Source organism: Austrofundulus limnaeus, unplaced genomic scaffold (genome assembly GCF_001266775.1).
Source record: "Austrofundulus limnaeus strain Quisiro unplaced genomic scaffold, Austrofundulus_limnaeus-1.0 Scaffold16, whole genome shotgun sequence".
Classification (NCBI taxonomy): domain Eukaryota; kingdom Metazoa; phylum Chordata; class Actinopteri; order Cyprinodontiformes; family Rivulidae; genus Austrofundulus; species Austrofundulus limnaeus.
In genome coordinates this window covers 4,084,054-4,107,682 of record NW_013952418.1, presented here as the reverse complement: position 1 = coordinate 4,107,682, position 23,629 = coordinate 4,084,054, and the positions used below count along the sequence as shown (strand labels likewise).

At 37.7% G+C, this 23,629-nt stretch overlaps 1 protein-coding gene across 2 annotated transcripts in view; it reads right to left on the bottom strand.

The window, feature by feature from the left end:
• ankrd11 (ankyrin repeat domain 11) overlaps nt 1-23,478 on the bottom strand; it is a gene marked incomplete at its 3' end in the record, with an annotated part of 114,311 nt that extends 90,833 nt beyond the window's left edge. For both annotated transcript variants that reach the window (XM_014003080.1, XM_014003081.1), the window contains 1 exon segment: nt 22,879-23,478.
• Nucleotides 23,479-23,629: the final 151 nt, after the last annotated feature.

Sequence of the window (23,629 nt, the reverse complement as noted above, 5' to 3'; positions counted from 1 at the left end):
CGCATCGAAAATAAATAAATAAATAAATAAATAAATAAATAAATAAATAAATAAATAAATAAATAAATCAGCTACACAGTCAAGACTACGCACCTTTTCTTTTTTTAATTTTACTGAAGGAATTTCAGTACAGGATCCCACACTTTCTCAAATATGTTGCCTCTGTCTTCGTTGTAGTATCTCAGTCTTTCTAGGTATAGTGTGTTTGCCAGTTCCCCTAGCCCCAAATCAAACGTGGGTACACAGTCTTTCATCCAAACTCTCAAAATCAACTTTTTAGCTACCACCATACCAAACAAAACAGCCTTTTTTTTCCCATTTATTGGCTGACTGCAAAACATTAGCGGCTCCAATAAAGGCAATAAGTGGATCTGGGTCCCATTGTTTCCCAAATGCTTTTGAGAATAAATAAAAATTTTATTCCAGAAWGAAGCTGAACACAAGACCAAAGGAGTGTATCAGGGTGCCATTAGCAGRGTTACAACTATTACAAATTGGTGATGTGCTTGTAAAGAAAGTGCTCAGTTTTTCCCTTTAATAATAAGTCTATGAATCATTTTAAACTGTACTGTTTGTGTCTGGCATTGATTGAACAGTTGTGTGTGTTTTTTAGACCTTCCTCCCATATACTGTATCATCAGTCAGTTGCTGCTCCAACTCATCCTCCCACGCTTTCTTAATTTTGGTTGTGTCTACAGTTGTATTATTGAAAATCTCATWAAAATATGATACTGCCCCTCGATTGATAGGATCAAACTTATTMATGGCCTCCAGTGCTTCATGCTTGGTTAAAATTCRAAAATCTGATATATTTTTCTTTACATAGTCTCGTATCTGTAGAAAAAACAACTTGACTGGGGAATATTATATTTAGAACATAATTGAGGAAAAGACACAAAGGTTCCATTCATATATAGATCAGCAATCACACAGATGCCCTTCCTTTTCCACATCTGGAAGACCGTGTCACTGAGACCCGAAGCAAAAGAATGATTTTTACAAAATTAAATATTCTTGTCCTTTACTGTATGTATGAATACGTTTTATTGTGTCTTGTAAGCCTGTGTGGGCTGGGCACCTGTTTTGGTGCATGACACAAAAAGAAAATACAGTTTACTTACTTACTTAACTGTACTTACTTAACTGTATCTTGTATCTGTAGAACCCAGGTTGCCCATTTAAAATAGTCAAACACATTTTTAAACAATAAGTTAAATTTGAAACCAAATATCGGAAGTCTAACTCACATCTGCCAACATTTGAGGAACACCTGCTCACGTTACCAAGCAGCTGTTCAGTTAAGCAGGCCTACGGGGGGCTAGGGGCATGCCTCTATGGAAAACTATTAAAAAAACAATCTACTCCAAACTCCAAACAYGCATTTTACTCAAATCTAAGTATTAACAAAACATAAAATCTCTCTGTTATGAAAGTAGAACACCTAAAACTAAAATTTAAAATCAACCTTATGTAAAATTATAACAGGAATTTTGGATTACCCTTATTTTATTTTCCATTTACACACTGAACACCAGTAGTTTGGTCTTGACTGCATCATATGATACTTTTATTTCTAAATATCCATATAACACTTCATGTAGTAACAAATCAGGCTGAGAACCCCACAGAACGTTATCGTCATAAACCTGAGTAACCTGTGATTATTCTACAGAATAAATTATACTCTGATAAATACAAATTTACAGAACAATGTACTTGTTGAGTACAACTAAAGTGTAAATGCCTTTTCTAAAAAACAAAACATGTTTAGACATATATTGTTTTTTAGAACTAGTTCTATTGCTGAATAAACAACTACTTTCTAATAAGTGATGACCCCTTTAAAATCACAGATTACACATGTACACACACAGATTTTCCATGTAGATTAGCTTCAAAATGAAACAGCACAGAAATTGGCCATAAAAAACATTACCTACCTACACAGAATAACTACAAACTCTGAGAACTGATACCAAAATGCTTTAATATCTAAGGTGCTTTAATATCACATATTAAAATACTCTGATCATCACATCAAGAAAGAAACGTAATTTTCACAGACATATAAAAAATTGTATCTACATGACGATGTTTACTAAACAGAACTTGTTGAAGTTATATTGTAGTATAGGCCTAAATGAAAACTGTGGTTTTACTTAGCACATTTCTTTATATTTATCTAACTAAATGAAGGATATATTAATGCACAGACATAACATGTTTTCTGTATTTGTAAAAAGATGAGTCAAGTAAAAAAAATGTGTACGTGTGAACTATTTCTTGACTTTTCTTTTACTCTACCTCTGTGTTGTTTTTCCTCCTCCTACATCTTTTCTTTCTTCACTGGTTGACATGATATTTGCAAATTTTGGTCTCAAGTGAGACCGGAGAAGRGATGTGAAGGGAGGAGCATGGGGGTGTAGGTACAGTTTAACTGTTTAAGCAATGGGTTGATTTTTTTTTTCAAATTCACAAACTTTCAAGGATTTCAAGGACCCTTTGGAACTAGGGCTGCGCAATTAGTTGACATGCTGGGGAGAGGCTGCTGTTTTGAGTTTTTTTTTGTACATTAGCTGTTTGCTTAAAAGACTAATTGCAATTAAATGTATGTTATGAAWTTTCATTTTCTTTTGTTTACATGTATTAATGTTAAAGAAAAATCTGGGTAAGCTATTAAGTTTGAGGTTCAAATATATATATGTTTCATGGGTTATTTTAATTTACATTGGGAACTTGTCATGTTAATTTAGAGAGACTGGATAAAGGTGACTTTCACAGGTATGATGAGCAGGTGAGATGAGATGTGCACTGGAGCTGGAACAGGAGGTGTGCTTACAGGAAGCATAGATAGACTAATTGAAAAACTTATCACAGATTAGTTGACTATCAAAATAGTCTCTAGTTCTAGCCCCTGTGGGAACCCTGTTTACAACATGAAGAAAAAGTGTTCAATTGTGCAAAAACTGAAGACCTTTTTTCTGCTCTTTTTTTGTTCAAGTAAAATGTAAAAGTTTAATATAGAATCATTTCAACAGAAATCTAGCAGCAAAAACTCTTTACCAAGTGAAAARGTGGGGGTGTGATGTAGCTCTTACAAGAAAGTGCAGTCACTTTCTGTTCATGTGCTCATTATTCAGCCTCATGCGATTTGTGTAGGTGAAGCTAGTCTGGGTGTGTGTGCATTAACTGCATGCGAGTCTCTGAAGTGCAATACAGAGCAAGCATCCTTCCAGCTTTTCCTACAATGAACAAACTGCAATCTTTGGCTTAACGRCTCCCACACAGAGAGGCACAAGACCAGGGTCCATATGGCTCTGGTGTTCCCAGTGTTGTAAGAAACTAAAGGACAGCAAAAAGCTGGGTTTCAGTTTRGGTTTAGTCGGTTTTTTAAGACCAAGATATTACTGCTGTAAAGCAATACCCAGTGGTTTTCCAAAACTGTTAGGTTTTTGTAAGACAACACTCCATAGCACTAAGCAATAAGTGTCCAAGTGAGACACAAAATGATCATTCTAATGCACCTTTATTGTGTAGTACACAAAATCAATTTAGGAGATTGGTTTTATTCAACCAGTAAAGTAGGAAGTTGTGGACCTAAAATAACGAAACTACCTTTCCGTTAAATGTTGCAGAAAGAAACTACAGATTTAAAATATGTAGTCACAACCCAGGAAGCGTAACAAATACAAAATTATCTGTTAATTTGCWATCCTTTTTGTTCATTAAATTCTATTTAATAACCTCATTGCTTGCCTTTATACTATTGTTTTTAACCTAATGTATATTTGGGCATATTTTATGAGCAATGTCTGAAGATGCATCATAAAAACTTTCCCATTTCTACAGTATTCATAAACTKAAGAAAAATAGAAAGACAATCATGGTGATGCTATAAAACTACCTCTATTCTATGAAGAAAAAAGAAGTCAAAAATAACCTTCAATTATATAGTAGTTTTTGGTCTTCTGAACAACTTAAAGCACCTCGCAGTACAAGCCACATTTACCACACTTACAAAGCAATTTTCTATTTTAAACCTGGAGCATTTCTGTGTCACACACACAGATCCAAAAACCACTTGRGCTCTGATGTTTGAGTGGGTCAGTGTTTTTGCTCAAAGATGCTTCAGGATATYAATTTTGGAAGTCGGAGTTTTACCTGAAAAACATTTAATTTGAAGACAAAAATCTGACACCCCTACCACACTTAGTTGTTAAATCATTTGATTTTCTGTTTTGTTTTACTTCATAATTTATTTTAAAATAAACACATTTTTAGAAGCACTCTGAGCTAGGGCTGCAACAATTAACGGAATCAACGARGTTGACTATAAAATTAACTGCAATGCAATACATGAACTGCCGGGAGCAGAATTGCTTATATTGTCTGTGGATTGTTTACTTCTGAAAAAGAGGTGGGTGTCAGCCTGCAAACCACAGAAGCCGCCACATGCAAATCAAAAATGCGATAATAACGGCGGAACAGAAAGATGATCACGTCAAAGAAGGACTGAAACTTTCCAAAGTTGGCTACATTTTACCGAAAATTAACTAAAGAAAGTAAAATGCAGACCTGGTCATTCCATGGCAGGACAGCGGCAGGATAAACATGACCACGAGACGCTAACACACGAGCCACCCTTTGTAGATGGGTACATTTTTAGAAGGTTAGCTTGTTCGTCAGGTTGATTGATAACTTACAAATCTTATTTTCAGTGGCTGACCGCTTCTTGTAGCCAACTGTCTATAAGTTTTGTTAATTTACCATCAGAAAACAGTGTGTGTAAAGRGGGCGCTATCAGTTATGCTAACGTTAGCTAAAGCGTTAAATGTTATCAAATTAAATTACTGGATTACAGTAATAATCCATCCTGTCTCCTCGTCTTCTGTGTTTTTTTGATGGCATTGAAGCCTTATAACTTTTGGACTGCCACATCCAGCAAAATTTCAGACTAGATGAATTATTTTCTTACTTTTATGCACTTGACTGTCACTTTAACAAACCACAGGTGTGAGCAGGTGAGATGAGATGTGTACTGAAGCCAGCAGAGCAGATGCACCCACAGGAAGCATAGCTGGACATTGTGACAGAAATAATCGTTGACTAATCGCAAATTAGTTGACTATCAAAATAGTCATTAGTTGCAGCCCTACTCTGAGCCCAAGTCTTCATTTCTGGCTACATTTTTACACAAACTAAACACACACTCCAACAATCTTGACATTCAAAAATAAACMATCACTCACAAATATCTAAATTGCAATGCAGAAGATTATAACATAATGCACTGCCATATCGACAGAAAGTGTCTTCAAGAAATGTAAAGCAACATAGCCTGGCAAAGTATAATAAATATGAACAATAAGGTTCATATCCACGCTTTTAATAATAGCACAAGTGAAGGCTATGGAGCCCGTTCAAAGCTATGGAGCCCGTTCAAAGAATAACAAGTAAGCTTCGTCTGCTTTTCACCCTTTTTTACAACCTGAACATTTCCACACTTCTGCCATTTGTCCTTTTCTGTTGCTATGGTTGCAGTGAAAAGACAGAGCTCTATGAATATTGGAAATGGAGGAGTAGCAGCACATGGTACATAAACACCCGCACATGCTCTAACACCATAGAACAAGTTGACTGTGTTGGTTCAGAATGCCTGCAGCCATCCGCTCACCCACACAATTTTTAGCCAGTTAAAAACAAGGCATTTAAAAAATATCTCCAGCTGACACACTTTGTCTACACAKGAATACTAGATCACGCACCCACCCACGACGCCCGTCCTATAGCTCCATGTTGTGTTGTAGGAACGGCAGTTTTTGTTTTAATCTTCAGAATACAATCTAACTCTGCACAGTATGCAGCCGACGTGATCAGAAAGATTATACGACATTATGGATTCAGATGGCGACTGCTGAGCAAAAACAGAGCTCCTCTCTAAGAATTTTCATTTGTAAAGCTGTCAAAATATCAGAGAAAAGGGTGCATGCAGTAATGCAATGTAAAACTGTAAAGCACACGTATTTAAAAATTTTTTATTAAAAGCAACAGTAGTCAAACGATGAACTATTTGTCTTTAATTATATCCATACAACAGGACGATATCTACAACTCAGATGATAGTTTTTAGCTTCTTTTACTAATGAAATGCCAGTAGATATGTACTATAATCACATAAATGTCAACATTTTGTTCTTTTTGACCTCCTGAAAGACTAATAACACATACAAGCCTCTTGCAGTGGGCTTTGATCACATAGCCAGAAAGCTCAAACCTCTCCACTTAGTTAATGTGCAGTCATATACTTACCACAATGAAAGTACCACCCTTCAGTGACCAATACTGATGAGTGGAATATTGTTCCTGGGTCTAAAGCCAAATATCTAATTTATACAATGACATCAAGACTGCAGTGGAAGTATTACAAAGCAAGGTAGCACATTTAAAAAGGCTCTTCAGATGGTGAAAAACAAATAAAATCGATGCAGGTTTGCAGCATAATAGTCYATGAATTTTTTTAAATACCTACAGTTACAGTGACATTTCTTTATAGATAATAGATATGTAGAAAACTTGTTGTCACCCTCTGTACAAAAAATAATCTARAACAGCTCCACAGGCTTGTAAACATGTTCAACATAATTTGATCAAGAGCACAAGCAGCAGGGCGGGTTAACAGCCCCTCATGCTGAGGGAGATGCTATTTTCAGTTATTTGTACAAGAACTGTTTGTTTAAAATACTACTTGCTGTTTATATTTGCATTATATAATTTCATTTTTATTATGCTTACATGTATTAATGTTAAAATGCATTTGAGTAAGGCATTAGGTTTGAGGTTCAAGTTCATATCTTTCATGGGTCAAAATTGTCGTTTGCTATAAAAACGTTACTTTTTATGTTAAGAGAGAGACACAGGATGACAAGGTGGCATTCACAGGTGTGAGCAGGTGAGATGAGATGTACAARGGAGCTGAAACAGGTGCGCCCACAGGAAGCATYGATGGACGTTGTGACAGAAATAATCYTTGACTGAAAAAAATAATTGCAGATTAGTCGACTATCAAAGTCATAAGTTGCAGCTCTACCCAGGACCTAAGGCGTATATATCCATTTTAGAGACGCTTCGTAAGATCAGTTGCTGATCAGTATAAAAGGATTTTTAGCTTAATCAGCTTTGATCATTTATCCAATGTTTAAAACTTTGTAATTCAATATTTTTTTAGTTAGCGAATGCAACATAGGTAAATGGCTACGTCTTCCAGCATCACTCGGTGGGAATGTTTTTATTTAGTGGAGAAAGGGTCAGTCAGAGAGGCAGCACAAAAGGTGGAGAGACTAAAAATGAAAGGGTTTTTTTATTTACAAAGGAATTTCTGCTGCTCATGTAGGATGAAGGTTTCCATTTGCGTACTGGCTGGACTTCAAGAGAAAAACAGAGAGGATTGCAGCTCAGTTTTTATCCATTTTGAGTTTTAATAGAAGTACACAGTTGAATTGGCKAAGTCATTTTAATTAGTAGATACTGGCCTTTTAAAAAAAATCAATCAGTCAAACCTGTACATACTGAAGTAATAAGCAGGAAAATGAAGCAGCAGCAGCAGCAGCTTCTACAACAAGCTTACTTAAAAATCCAAGTTTTTTAGAGGGAGAATGTTCTTACAATGTTTGCAGAAGTTCTCCTATGTGCTATTAAAAGTATATTTTTCCTAAAAATACATAAACAAAAATTATAAATATGGTGTTGTGTATCGGCCTTTGGCTTTTGGAAACGTCCCATTGGTCTATTTACAATTTTCAACTGTCTATCATGGGAATGTTGCATTTGAAACTGTTGGCAGCTTGTTGGGAAACCTCAGACAAAGTTAGACTATTTACTGACACAAAGACTATTGGTACTGTTAGGAATGCTGACCACACTACCAGCACTAACACGACTAATGGCACTAATGAAAGATGTTAGGCAGGTAAAAAGTCAGCACAGCAGTCCTTTTGTGTTAAAATATATTATAAAAACAAGGAAATATATATTTTTACTGTAGAAAACTGATACTTTGCTCTTCTTTCACACATGTAGCATCTTCTGCACCTAATTAAAGCCGATACAGCACAAAAGCAGATAGTTACAATGAAATGAACTTAAGACAGATTTTGTTTTTAATATTACTTTGGACCAAACTGCTAATTACTGTAAACAGAGATCATGTGAAAGGAAAACAATTTCCTGTAARGTGCTACACTTCAATGTTTTGAGGCGTACACAAATAATAATCTGGAGGATTTTGTTTATAAATTTCTAGAGACAGAAAGGGAAAGCTCAGTAAACTGGTGTRGTTCTAGGATAAATTGTATTTTACTTTAGGGCTGCACAATATATTGTTTGAGCATRGTCACRGCAATGTACGTGGGCACAATAGTCACTCCTACATCGCAGGTTCTATAATCAACATGTAAACCATGCATACTAAACAGCTTCAGAACTGCTTTCACTGGCTGAAGCAGCTCTGCTTTGTGTAGTAACTAAAGAAAACAAATTAAAACTTTAATTTTGTWATAAAACTTCTGGGACAATAATGGCAACGGTTTCGGAGAACTGTTATMGGTGAATTCTCGAACTGTGGAGAAAGACAACAAGGGTCTTGACGAAAACGAGGAGAAAGTGAGGTAAAATACGATTTAGCATGAATGCTAATTAAAACGTGAAAAAGACAGAAACTAAGTGACAAAGAGGCAACATGCTAGGTGGTAAAACACAATTCATGTTTGTGCATGATAGAAGGAAACATGTACTCAGGTCCCAGCACAATAAAAGCAAGAACCTAAAAGATAAGAATAACTCTTATACAGACAAAAACATACTTGTAACATGCTCTAAAAAGAGATAAGATCAGTGCAGGTACATCTTTAACAGGATGGCAACATAACTAAAATGTGTTGGAAAGTCCTGTATTTTTTCATATCACAGTGTACATCGCAGGGTTAGAACAAAATCACTKCCCCCCCCCCATATCGTGCAGCCCTAATGTTCACCCAACTTTAATATTTGACACTAACAATTAACACCAGTGATTATACTGTACTGATTGATACAACAAAAGAAAATCAGAATCAGCAGAAATTGGTATCAGCAGGTCAAAACTGCATGAGAATTAAATATCAATATTGGCCCCAAAATCTAAAATCGGTCCATCTTTATTCAATGTTGAGCACTGAAAATATGCTTGTATATATGCATTTTGGACTTGAGAAAAGGCATGTAAATATGGCAAATTAGTACATCAACTACTAAAAGCACAATAACACAAATACTGTTAGCAAGTGTACATAATTTATTGATTCAAGTGAAAGGAGGAAACAAGGCAAACAGTCACGTCCAACGCCCTTAGTTTCCTGCGCACAGTGTTTCCTGAGGAACCACGGCTACTGCATAGAGGTAGAGACTGGGGAGGAGGCTGTCAAAGAGTGAGCGCTGAGATGAGTGTGTGAGGATGCTGTGWGCAAGTGAATTTTTCAGCCTTTGAAATGCAAAGATGATAAGCGAAGGGTGGCAGAGAAAAGAGGGAGCAGAGGAGAATGGGAGTAGGAAAAAAAGATGACAGTGGGAGAGTTGAGTCAGTCAATAGTGCAAAAGAGCAGTATAGCAGTGTATTACAGGACTGGGTTCAGCAGACATCAAGATCTGACCAAGAACCACAGAGGGCGATGGGGTGGTTAAACAGACATGTTGCTCATAAACACTAAGAGTGAGGCACAGAGAAAAAATATGTTCACCTATGCTACCAGTCCAACAGTGAGAATAAACTGGACAGTGGGGGAGAGCCTCTCTGTGTGACAGTCTCCATTTTCCAATTACAAGATGGCTACTCAGAATGGAAGCAAATCAACAGCCTTCACCATTTTTGTGACTAGCTCTCTGTGAACCTTCAACATTAAATGACACTCTGCACCAGTTCCCCCAAAACAGAGTTAATCTTTGGGAAAAATGCAATAATGACAGAGGCCCAGAGGTGATTTTTCTGTTTATGTAAAACGAGCACCAAATGTAAATATTAGTGACAAAAAAATAATAAATCACTGCATTCATATGCATTTAGACGCAACAACCTGACGCCAATATGTCTACACACCACGTTCTCTCAAAATAAAACTTGTCAACACGTATTAACTCTGGTATTTATACATTACAATGAAACATCCGTAAACTGTATGAAAAGYGATGCACCGATATGAAAATTTCAGCAGATATTGGTATCCAATATAATTATTGCTGTTATGGCCAATAACCAATATTTACCAATATTACACAAATTATATTATACATATACGCACAAACACACTTGTTTTTTTTTTATTCTGATCCCTACTTCCGTTATTCCTGGCTACGCAGCACCAATATCACTATCATGATCAAACAGACGCCGCTCAACCCTCTCCCCTCCCAAAACAGAAACACAAAGCTAACAAGTGGGAAATCAATATCGGACGTTAATATCGGCCCAGTTTTACATATCGGATCAATACCAATATTCTAAAAAACATGACCAATATCAGCTGATACCAATAACATTACCGATATATCGTGCATCCCTAGTATGAAATGTAACGTTATTTATTGGTACTTGTATTGGTATAAGCAAGTACTCAGAGGTAAGTACTTGTAATTGGAAAAACAGAAAGACGGGGTATGTGAGCATCCCTAGTGGACCGAAAACCCAACAACTTACCCACTCTAAATTTAGATCCACTTTGCTAAATAGTTCGTTGGGAAGCAAAAAGAAAAAAAAACCTTGCATTGCTTTTTTTTCCCATTTCCCTTTCATTTTTTATTTTAAACATAGCTAAAGTTTCTTTCTAAAAATGTTAAAAAGCTACACATTGGGACATATAAGTGAAGATACTATTTGTATCAGAAAAACAAAAAGAGCCATCAATAATCTCTGATAAATGGAGCATCAGCAAGTCATAATCAGTACGTAGCCAGGGAATAAATTTTAAATTCAAGATTTCAGAGCTTTTTTTAAAAAGAGAAAACGAAAGAAAACCTGGACAAAATTACACTGAAAACCAGTTTAAGACTCRACAGGTGAGCTCCTAATTGTACTGTAAAAAAAATTAAAGCTGGGCAAATAAAATATGGAGAGAGAAAAAAATCTAACGAGTTGTGCAGAATGCTTTAAATGCTCAGCCTTTTTTTTAAACTGCACTTTCAAAAACAGGCCATGCAGCAACTGTGGGTGAGAACTGGCTTTGCATAGGTAATGAGAAAAAATAAAAGGCTGCCCTATATCCACACTAGAGATTACTRCGATGGCTGCTATTGCTAAAAAAAGAATCATTGCAGGCAGTATGACTGACACAGGCACACACACACACACCCTCACACATAAACACATAGGCACAAAAACAAGGCAGTATATTTATAGGGAAGAAGGTTCTAGTATCAAAGGAACTTTTTTAAATCAGTGCCTGGTTAGCTGTTGTCACCCGATCAAAGATCTGTGACTATTTCAAGCCTTGGAAGGCAAACTGCAGGGAAGATTAATGGTCGCTTCAAGCCAAAGTCAATCCTCTACATATCCAGCATATTTCCGTTTCTCATTTTTAAACTGCTTATATTTCTGCCCAAAACAACACAAAGAAGTATCTTCATAATGTGTCACAGGAATACAATGTAGATACACAAGCCTGATTCAACACATTCCATCATGTAGGTGTCTGACCTGTTCTGCGAGGCCACAATTCAGGAGGGAAAGTCCCTGTGCAGACCCACTGGAGACAATGTGATTTCCCACTCCTTACAGCCTGCTCTGGTTAAACACAGTGACAATAAGATACTTACTGCACATCATATGTTGATAATGTTTTCTTATATCTTTTCAATGAACTTGTATTTTTTAAACCAGGACTAGACAGTTATTATTATTATCAAAACATTACCCTCTGCTGTCCGGAAAGGATGATTTTTTTTAATAAGTCTTCCAAAGAAAAGGCCCACCACAAGTGAAACGTCTGCAAACCCCTTACTCACACCTTAATGGTCAATAATTCGAAATTCTTCTCATTTACAAGACTAGTTCTTCATCAGGTTTTCTGTCTTCAGTGATTTTATGTGCCAATAAAGACAGTTACAGAGATTAAATATATTTACTGATAAGCCTTTGTGTTTAGGTTGCTAGTAGAAGATGTTACGAGTGTGGAAAAACTGTTAAATGACAAAACGGGGTAAGAAAAATCAATAAAATAATGTTGACTTGAAACACTGTAAAGTCTGGAGATTTTACACTGCAATATTTCATAGAGGTAGTAGGGGTAGGGATTATAAGCAACTACTTACTACAACGAAGACACAAACCTTTCTGATCTGATTTTAAAATGTCAAAACTTGATTATTATTTACTGAATGGCTTTGAGGATGTTGAGGAGCACAAAACGCAAACCTCTGAAGTGCAATGCCCAGACAGTTTCTGGTATGTACACAACAGAAACACTTTAAGGAGAAGGCTGACCAAGACATACAACAGCTATTATTGATTTAAAAGTCAGTCTTGGGAAGTATTTCAGCTTTTTTTTAAAGTACAAGTTAATGTTGACAAGAGCCACACTATGCAAGTTAGGTAAACTTTTCCACCTGGAGGAGAAATAACAAAAAATAAACAGCTCGTGGTAGCTTCTACTGCTAACCAAAGGACTATAAAGCAAGCAATGTCAAATTTCCCTTTGAACTAAAAAAAAGGCACAATACAAAGTATATTTCAACTTTTATTATGAAGGATTCACATCCCCATTCAGCCATGACAGAATATAATCAGCCATTTTCAGAGGTCGACATAAGGGCTTTTATGTTGTCCAACAACCTATTTTAGTTTCAGACAACAATTTCCAGTGTTGTCCAGAGGACAGCCAAGTAAATAGACCTGAAATAAAGTTTTTCACAGTTACGCATGTTCATCATTTGTAAAATTGAAAGGAGAAAAAAACATGTTTTACTGTGGCCTTCTTAAAGCCATTTAGAGATTAAACTGATAGTTATTCACCCAAATCCTTTCTCAAATTGAAAATTGTAGATCTTTATGACAAACTTTTTTTTGTTTCCGTTCTCGGAGGAGTAAGTTTTAAGGTAGCGCAATTGTGTTTGCTACATGACCTGTCTTAACTGCCCCATCCCCACTTCCCTGAATGTACAGCACCTTGTGAATTTATTTCTGTGAAAGGAACTATATAAATATAACTTTTCTTACTTATTTACTAAACTATAAATATCTGAAAATGCCAGTAATGGGCATCTGCAGGTTTTAGCAAGTCATATTTTTAAATGTCACCTTAAATGAAAGTTGAAAAAGAAAAACTATAAATATTGGTGATGGTTGGGGGATCCTGCTGTATTACAACCAAAATAAAAAATCAAAAGAGGCAAAAATCGAAATCAAAAAGGGAAATCGCTTTATTGGTTGAAAGATTTCAGTTGAATCTCTGCGTCAACAATGGATTGGAAACTGGAAATTCAGCCACTTGGCCCAAGTACTTCAAGCCTTGCCTGTTGTCTCTTATCATAACATTTCCCAAAACAAATTAAAATAATGACCTGTAAACTTAAGCTTAACAGTTTAATCATCCTGTTTGAAATCTTGCTGGATCTGGCAGCCCAAACGTMCAAAAATACTTCATGAAAAAAGGAACAGAAGAAGATGAGACGGGGTGTATCATTATTACTACATATGATTCAGTAATTATSCTTTAAAATCAGACCTAGATTAGACATTTCTTTTATTTTTAACAGCTAAAGCACAGCTTCACTTAAGACTCCTGCTACCCTTGTATCAAAATGACTCACATGCRCTCAAATTAAGGCCTTGTGGGTATAAAGAAGAATAAAAAAAATTAAGATATCTTTGCCATATTACGAAGTGTTTGTTGACGTGAACACGGCTAAAATACAAATCCTTACATGTTTTTTCCATCACTATACACCTCTGAGTATATAAATCAGAGCCATTGAGTATATAAATCAGAGCCATTCTAGAAAGCTGGAAAAACTTGCAAAAAAATTCCCACGTTTGCCTTATTTGTCTTTACTTTGTTTACATTTTACATTAAAAGCCTTACAAAGGTTTGTCAGATGAACAACTCATTAATCTGATGAAAAAAATATAATCCAACAACATATGGAGGAAGAAATGTACACAAAACAGCATGAGCAACAGTGTTTTGCATTAAGACCAGGGTACTGTAAAAAAAACAGTGGAATGAACCGCAACCTTTTTATAGCCACCGGCCTTGTTGTAAAGACAGAAAATAGCTGAGTGGTGAAAATGCATGTACTGGTCAAAAAGAGTGCTTAGATCCTTTGTGTGAAGTATACTGGCCCACCGCACGCTGGGGGGAAAACAAAGTATGGCTGCTTGTATGRGTGAGCAGGAGCAGAGGCCCTGACTGGCAGACCTCCTCTCTTTGGTATTTAGGTATGCTTCTGCTTTTCATTCATAGCCCACCGCACAAGCTCATTGGCCCATCTCTCCACAGTCACACACCCCCCACCTCTGCTGCAGCATTTCAATGTAAATGGCTGGATGAATGGCTGCAGCTGGCCCAMCAAAAGGCCAGCCTTGCTTAAGGCCCTGTACACACGTACCCGGATWTCAGGAAAACCGAATAGTTTTTTATGCGGTTAGGCCTTTCATCCACACGRGAACTCCGTTTGGTTTAACTACCCTCCCCTCCCCCACCCAACACTTTGTCCTAACACGCCTACGTCCATCTAAGCTTAGCTGATTCCCAAACTGAAGTGGATGACACTGCACACAAGGGTATTTAGAAAAAAGATGTAGCTGTTTCCCTCAGAGCTTAACTGTAAACAGCGCAAAGCCAAAAAGCAGCAAAGTCTGGGAGAAATGCAGTATTTATTTTCTGGAAGAGGTCAATAAAACCTCCTCTCCTGTTCTAATAAAGTCAATAACAAATATGAAACTGCTACTATCTGTTTTTTACTATTAACATTACTTTTTTAGGTGACAAAAAAGGGAAAAGTGCAAAATTCTGTTATTCTCACCTTTGATTAARAGTGCTGAACATTTTTTGTTAGTTTGTTTACCAATTAAACCAACTTTCAAATGCAATTCTATAAACAAAAGCCCCTAATTATTGAAGCAGGTCTAATATTTAGAGATAGTACCTACAAAAATTCTAACAGAAATTAGAATYGAGGCATCAAGGTGGCAAGCTAATCTTTAACCAGACACAAAAAAGTTGTTAATCTCGAGGCAACATACAGAAGGTTAGAATCTAAGCAAGTACGAAAGTGTCTCATCATGTACAGGCCCTGTTCTGACTGAGAGCATTCACACTTAGCAGTAAAATGTCTACCTGAAAGTATTTATGCGATTAGATGTCAGTTASCAGTGTCYGTGCTCAGCATGCAGATACGTGCAGACATGTCACACAACGATCCGTAAAACRGGAAAAATCTAACTACAGCCAAACACAGAGCACRAACAACAGTCAGCTGTTTTCATCAGTGCTGATTGACACAGCACWTCGTAGCTTATAGTGACCACAGTGGGTCCAATCYGCTCTAAAAACAATCAGAACACACAAACTGAAGTACAAATCACCATGCAGCGTCCTGCAAGCTGCTCTGATGAATAAAATCAAGACTAAGCAGTCATTTTTATTGAAACTGGCTATGAACAACAGTTTATTAAAAATTTAAAATGAATAAAAACCTTCAGAATGAATGCAAAACATAGGCTATGTATCTTTAAAACAGCCAGGAACTGAGCCGAGCCCACCTTGTCCTAGAACCTTTACAGCTTGTTTGCTTTAGTCTTCATGGCCCAGTTCCACCTGATTTCTGGAACCCCGAGGRCTCTGGTTCTATCCAGCCTGGCCTGCCCGACCCGATTTGATGTCAGCTACTGTTGCTAATCGATTGGTTCACTGACCAGGGGGGTGGGGGTCACATTACACAGATGAGAGTAACTTTAAGAGAACTGTTYGTAGCGACTGCAAGTTTAACTACACAACAACAGTAGCAAGCCACCAAACAACAACATGCTAACATTAGCTACCATTAACTTATGGTCCTCTGTCCTCATCCTGCCCTCTTGTCTTAAGTGTCATACTGCTGGATAGTCCGGTACTGCCTTCTGTACTTTTCCTTTGAGTCCATTATTGTTGTGTCACAAATAAAACAAAATAAGATTTGCACGTTTAATATTAAGACCACATTGTGGCGGCACTCTGCTCAACGCAAACACAACCTGGGGCCGTGGCAGGCCAGGTCTTACAATGCAAAATTGCCTTTAAAGCGATGAAAGACATTTTCAATGCACATTAAGMTTGTTCACACATGTATTTAGTGCTAACCAAATGCAATTCAGTGGCTAAAGACTGGTTTACAAACCAGGTGTGAACCAGGTCACAGTCTCAAATAGGGATGCACGATAACACAAGTTAGCATTTTAGCAGACGGACTTTGTGCTGCATTCAGGAAACAAAGGACATTACATGTTCTCAAATTGGGAGTAGTTGTTACGATGTTTATAATTATAAAGTTTGTGTGTAACATACAGGGTTAATTGGTAAAATAATATTAATAATTCACAAAATGACTGGCTGTTTTTCAGCAAGGAGTATTCTAATTATTTTTCTAGTGAGAAAGTTGTTTATTCCGACGCAACTTGAACGTTGCTCGGGTCGTGTCGGACGGGAAGCAGCTTGACCAAAACAGATAAAAATAAACAAGCATTCTCACCGCCACGCTGCCGCTGGCAAACATGTACATATCGGTTCTGTTTGTTATGATATTYGACCAATAAGTATGACATAATTCCCTGATATCGGGCCGATAACTATCGTGCACCCCTATGGTTTTCAAGCACAGGACCACTAACCCCAGGATGTTCCCATTTTGTGTATGAATAACCCATCACTGCAGGAAATCTCTTATTCAGCAGCACACCCAGTCAAACACAAACTATTACAAGCCAAGTTTCCATACAATTTTAATTTTAATTTTGAGCGAATTTTTAAAAAATCACAAAAATGTAAAAAAAAAAAAAAAGGCGAATCAGACGTGTTTCCATCAACTGGCTTGAAGCAAATCAGTTACATCAGACGCATGCGTGTAGTAAACAGGAAGTAAATATCGCATCTCAGGAAAATGGAGAGAAGTTATCAGGAACGTGTTGCTACTATCAGGAAAGTTGTAATTATTCTGTCATCAACTAGTTTTGGCGATTTTACATGCYTTCGGGAGACGTAGAGGAAGTAACGCAATTATTTTCACATTACGGGATTAACTGAGAAGACGCCGAGAGCGGGATGAGGTTCCAGCTGCGAGTCACGGCTGCAGTCACTCTGGTACCAGGACCGCTTTCGGTCAGACAGCGGGAACAGCTGATCAACATGTGAGGTAAATGTTCGCTACGTCAAACCTGATTCGAAAAATGTGTTTCCATCTCCTTTTTGTGCATTAACTCTTTTTCGAAAACCCCAAAAACCACCTCAAGCGTGCGTATCAACTTTGATGCGAATTAGATGAATTTCCCCCCCCCGAATCAAGCCGTTTCCATCCACCTTTTCTGATGCGATACTTCAAAATGCGCATTAAAAACTTTGATGGAAACACGGCTACAGTCAGATCTGCAACAATCCTGGCACTAAGTAGGCAACTAAAATTGTGAAATGAATGAATGTAAACGGGCTGAAAACGAGGCGGGGGGTAAATTKTCATAATCTCCCCCGTCTGCCCTCCCAATGCAGCGCAGAGCATAAKWAARCATATAAACAACAGTGATAGCAGGGTAGATGTTTTCTTTCACTCGAGGATCAGTGTTGTGTTGGGTGAAGAGTCCGAGGAGGAAAARCATTTTTCTTCTTGCTAACGGCAGAGCCGAACAAGTAAACATCAGTTGCACATTCACGTGGTCAATAGAATCACACCAGCTGCTCGTCAAAGCTGTGCATRTTGCTAATTTAACAACCGGGTTCAGAGAACGGATCATCGGAGTATCGCTGCACAGGGCTGCTCTGCTCCACTTGAACAAACACGCCCACGAAGTTCTGACCAACCCCACACTGAGAGCTGCAAGGCCCGCAGCTCAGACTTCTGACCGGGGGCAACGCACASGGAAGTCACACAATGTTTTGTGACTCTGCAGGGTGTGAATGACGTGTGACTTCAAGTATAAACCAGCCATTACCACTCATAAACTACTAAAGCAAAGCAAAACTTGTCAACTTTGCCATTGCTAATTTTCTTTGCTATGTATCTGAGACACATCTCAGAATGCAGCCCCATGCAAATTTGTCAACAAGAGGTAAATTAATCACATGTTAGCTGCTTGTTTTGGGTCTGTACAAAAATGATAGGAGCATAATCTTGATTTATACAAGTCGTGTATTTGTTAGCATGACAAAAATACCATGAATAAAAACAACGTGAATGTGAGGATTGAGATTAAAAGCTATACATTTGTAAACGGCACTGTGGAGTCGAATGATTCCCCTTAAAGGTGCAAGCCATTCTGGAAAAAGAAAACAGAACAGTGCAGTGGAAAGCTAGCAGATCCTAACARGAGTTTTAGACATCATCAACCACCAGGACCTCCTAAACCTCAGAATGAAGCTCTGCAGTCCCCGAGGGAAACAGCAGGATTGGGCCCGCCATTTTGTTCCATTTCTCTTCAAGGATAGAAAAGAGGGCAAAGGACCAGGCTGAATTTCAYAAAAAGCTTCAGATGCCATTTGAGGATCCGCTGAGATTGTGCTGCTAGAACAGCAGCCATAAAAGATTTACACAACTTGAACATGGGGGACAAGCGAAACCTAGACGCATTAAGGCAGAGACAGACGGAGAGAAGCAAGAAATAGGAGTAGCCATGCTTGTTTACCTAAAAGGACCACACTCCAAGTATGTAAGGGGGAGGGGAGAGCCWGTGTAGACAGAGGGAGTGCTGAACTTGTAGCTAAAGGCCTTTCTCTATTAATTCCAGCACAACTCCGTGTTTATCCAGTTCACTTCAATTCAGTTTATTTATACAGCTCCAATTCACAACTATAGTCCTCTTAAAGTGCCARACAAAGAAGTCTAACTCATAAATTCCAGTCAGTTAAAATCAGTTTAACCCAATTATGATACGATTTATCACAAAAATGTTTTAGTCAAACTAAGGCAACCAGCAGATTTAATTGAAGTTTTACTAAAGACACAATCCCCCATCCTGAGCAATTACAGAAATGGTTCTCCTTCCATCAGAACCACAAGTGGACAGTTTTGAATGGTCCATAAAATAGCTAACAGTAGTGCATACTGTCAGCGCCACATGGATATTATTTAACATCTAATGGCCACCAAGACAGAACAACAATATTTGTGTCAGCTGACAGGACATTAACTCTGACTGAAACCAGACTTTTAAAATATGTGCTGACAATTATCACATCTAAGTTATAGAAAATAGTATGAAAGTCCGACAAGCATGCTTGGATAATGCAGTTTTGAAGTCAAGTCATTTCACTAAGTTCATCTGCGCTCAAAATGTCCCAGATTCTGCTCTAAGCATGCTGCTCTGGTTCTGACCCAGAGGGAACAGAAGAAGTAAAAAAAAAGCCAACAAATATAAGGACTAGCAGATCCAGCACTTGTGTAAATATAGGATGAACTCACCAGTAAACACTGTAACAGTTTGGACCAGATAAATTATCGGTTTTGGTCTGTGAGGTAATAGATCAACTGGAAAAAGCCTAGTATCAATCAATGCTCTGTTTGTCACCAATTCTCACGAAGTCTGGAGTCCTTTAGCCAATAAATTCAAATAAATTCATTCACTTACAGTAATTATACATGGGAATAAAACCAGAGATCAGACTGGCCCAGTGGTTCACAAACATTTCAGCTAACAAAACCACAAAATAACAGTGCCCGAAACTTAAAGAATGCAAACGTTGCAATTAGGACAATTAAATAAGAGCAAATGACCAAAACCACCATTAGACTGTGGTTATTTATTTACAAAAACAAGACCCTAAACTTGACCTCACATCATAGGGTCCCAACTCCAACTTTGGGAGCCACCGGTCTAGTCCAACTACTTTAGATTGATTTAATTGTATATAGAAATGAACGGTAAAAAGAATGGTTAATGCCTACTGTGAAAAACTGAGCAAATGAATTTAATATGCCCGTTACTTAACTCAACACAGTGAACCATGTTAGTAAATATTTCCATGTGGAAATATGATATTTACTGTGCAACCAGTACAGTTTGTTTTAGCAAACAGTTCCCATATTAAATAACACATAGCCTTTGTTGTTTTCATGGCAAGTTTCTGTTGTTTATTTTGGCTCAGAGCTCTTATTACTTTACATGCAAACTGAATTGTTCATTGATTTTGACAGTCTTTGACCTGATTATACAAATGATTTAATTGTGTTCTGCAAAAGCTACTCTTCAGCTGGTACAACAAAAACAAGACAGTCACGTTCAGTTGGTTTTGCCGTTACGCGTTCACCATGACACATCACTTTATGCTGAGCCACATTCAAGTTTTAACWGACAATACCATAAGAACAACTACAAAGATATAGGTTAGATCAGTGGTTCCCAAACTTTTTATCTTCTGACCCACAAAATATCCATGGCAAAAACTTGTGACCCCCAATATTACTGGTCTGAGTACACAAACTTCATTAATAACCCTAAAACACAGGCTTTTTGACAATCWAAACAGCTTGTACACAAATATAAATACTTATTTATACTTATTTTGTGTTTTTGTCATAATTATAGGGAAAATATTACATCAGCAATTATTTTATTACCCTTTAAATTGATTTCTGGAGATTATCCCAAGGTGCTTCATGACCCATAATTGGGTCCCAAGCCCAACTTTGGGAACCAAAGTGCACTGGTTCCCAAACTTTTCAGCTTTTGACCCACAAAATAACAGTAGCAGAGACCTGTGCCCCCAACTATTTTTGGATGATAAACATTTGGATCAGGTCAGCAAAACATGGGCATAGTAACAATATTTTTATACTACATTTATCCATTTTAAATATTCTAACCTCACTCCTTTGTAGCAACTAAGGCAAAAATGAAATTAATTCAGAAAATCTTTTCAGGACCCCATCTTGATGTTTCGGGACCCCACTTTGGGTCCCGACCCCAACTTTGGGAAACTCTGGGTTAGATTAAGGTAGAAAAACAAAAAGTAGTGTCTAAAATTTGAAGGTTGATAAACTGTTTGGACTCAGGATGACCCTGCAGGCAAACCATTAAAATACTGAAATGTACAGAGTTATAAGACATAACATCTGCTGCCGAGCAGAAGAGCAGTTTCATAGAAATCCAAACAGTCCCTCTTTCCTGGGCTAATGACCTTTCTAACCCCAGCAGAGCTCCATTTCCTGTTGCAGACYGACAATGTGCCGTGATTCTCTGGTACCACTTATGGGAACGAGCAAAATCTCACCAGCACTAATAAGAACAGGATGGGGCACAGGGTTTGATCAAGTCAAACAGCTCAGCAATCATTAGCCTTCATGATAAGACATATATGAAACTTTCCTAAAGGACAGTGTTGGTAACATAATGACAAATGTCTGGCATGTTCAGGAAAGCTGGACATTGACACAGGGAGTAATAAAGACTATTTGTTTACAAACCASTAAWAAGAAAAAAGCTGATATTTTTACACACATTTCACAAAGATTYAGTGCAACAGAGTAGGGCAGTGGCTAATAATAGCACTGAATCTTTGAAACCCATCTAAAACCTTTAAAAAACAAGCCAGAACAGTAACCAAGCTGAAAGGAGACAGATACGCATCACTGCCTCTGCAGTGTAGTCAACCTAAACGCCTCTACAAGCTACAACACACTCAGTGTCTTGTTGGAAAACACCACCAGCAGCACTGCAGTGTTTTCCTCATCCCTGCACCAAAGTGCTAAGCTTCCCCTCCATATTCCAGTTCTAATGAAGCTTATCCTAAATCCCACCACCGTCAGCCTCTCATTTTTCATGTAATGCACACAGAAAACATGGCACCTACGTAACATGTACAAAATAATTGCATGTAAACATTTAAACATATTTTCTAAATAAGAAAACAGCTCTTTTTAGTTTTGATGATCATATTTATTGCCAGACTTGACCACAGACTTGTAGCTTTTAGTTCTGGAACAGTCGACCAAATTTGAAACCTTCATGCCACGAAATATAAACAGAGCACATCTAATGGAAAAGGAGATACACCAGCAGTGTTTAGATCTGCTGCCAAATGAGCACTGCCAGTCAGCCATTTAAAATAGGTCAACATTTGGATGTTATTAAGTGCCCTCCCCTGAGAAATGTGATAGTAATTATTGTCTGGGAAATGGAAGTGCCCGTAAAATGTGAGCAAAACACACCCCTAAAACCTACAGAAGAAATGGTGTACAATAATTGATTCTGCACCCAGATTTAATCTGTAAAAACACGCAAATGTACCATGCAGCACTACCTACTTATATTTGTACTTACATACGAACAGACCATAGCTGCAAAATTCAATCAAGCACTGCTACAGGTGAAGGTGTAGCAAAAGTAAATCACTGTTTCGGTACAATGATCAAAATTTCCACAAAATAAAAATACTTGCTCAGTTCAATCAAAGGAAAACAACATTTTAAGAAAACAATATTGTGCGTTTTTAACGAACAAATTTTTAAACACACAACCATGACACAATATATTTATATTTCGCATATAATCGCATATCAAAAACAGAAAATAAAGAGTCTGGAAAGTTGACCTCTGCCATGATAACAAGACTTACCCATGAGCAGCAGCACTTTGTTGTTGTTAACATGTTAGCATGCAGGGGAACAGCAACTTACCTCTAAAATTCCCACGAACTCCYATTCTTATCCGAGTCTGTAATGTTTAGTCTATGCCGCAGTGTTTTCGACTGATGCTGGATAGTCCCATTTGTTGCAGTCGGTTCAATATAAATTCCGGAGACATCCGCACAAGCTTGCGACGACCATAGCAGCTAAGAAGAGCAGCTCAGTCGAGGCTAGCGCTAGCTTGGTTTAAAAAAAAAAAACCCGTGTAGACCAACAAACAACCGTCCAACGAAAAGAAGACTTAAAATATCCACCAGAAATCGTTAACAGCGTTGCTATTTCATCTCCGTCAGAAGCTCAAAACCTTTAGATGTCCGTGTAAGCAACGGTAGGCTTGCTTGGATAAACGCAAAGCATCAAAATATCATATATTCGTTTCGCTTTAATCCTCTCTGCCGACCCATTCGAGCGGTTTTCGAGCGGCCTTTGACTTTAGCTTGTGTAGACGCTCGAGACGGAAACGCATCCGGGATAGAAGGAGCCCTCTGATTGGCGCGCGCTGCATGGGCGGATACCCTCGCGTGCAAGAACACCATTTTGGATCCTCGAAGGAAACAAGCTGCCCGTCACAGCGAAGCAGAACAAGGRCCCAACATGGCGACCGACGTGTCACAGTTTCAAGCGCAACAGAACACACTCCATTATGTAGTTGGAGGAGTAAGAAAAGGAAATGGAGTTGTGGCATCGTGGGGCTTGTTTTGTACACTTAGAGAACCCCAATGCTTAGGTATTATTATTATTA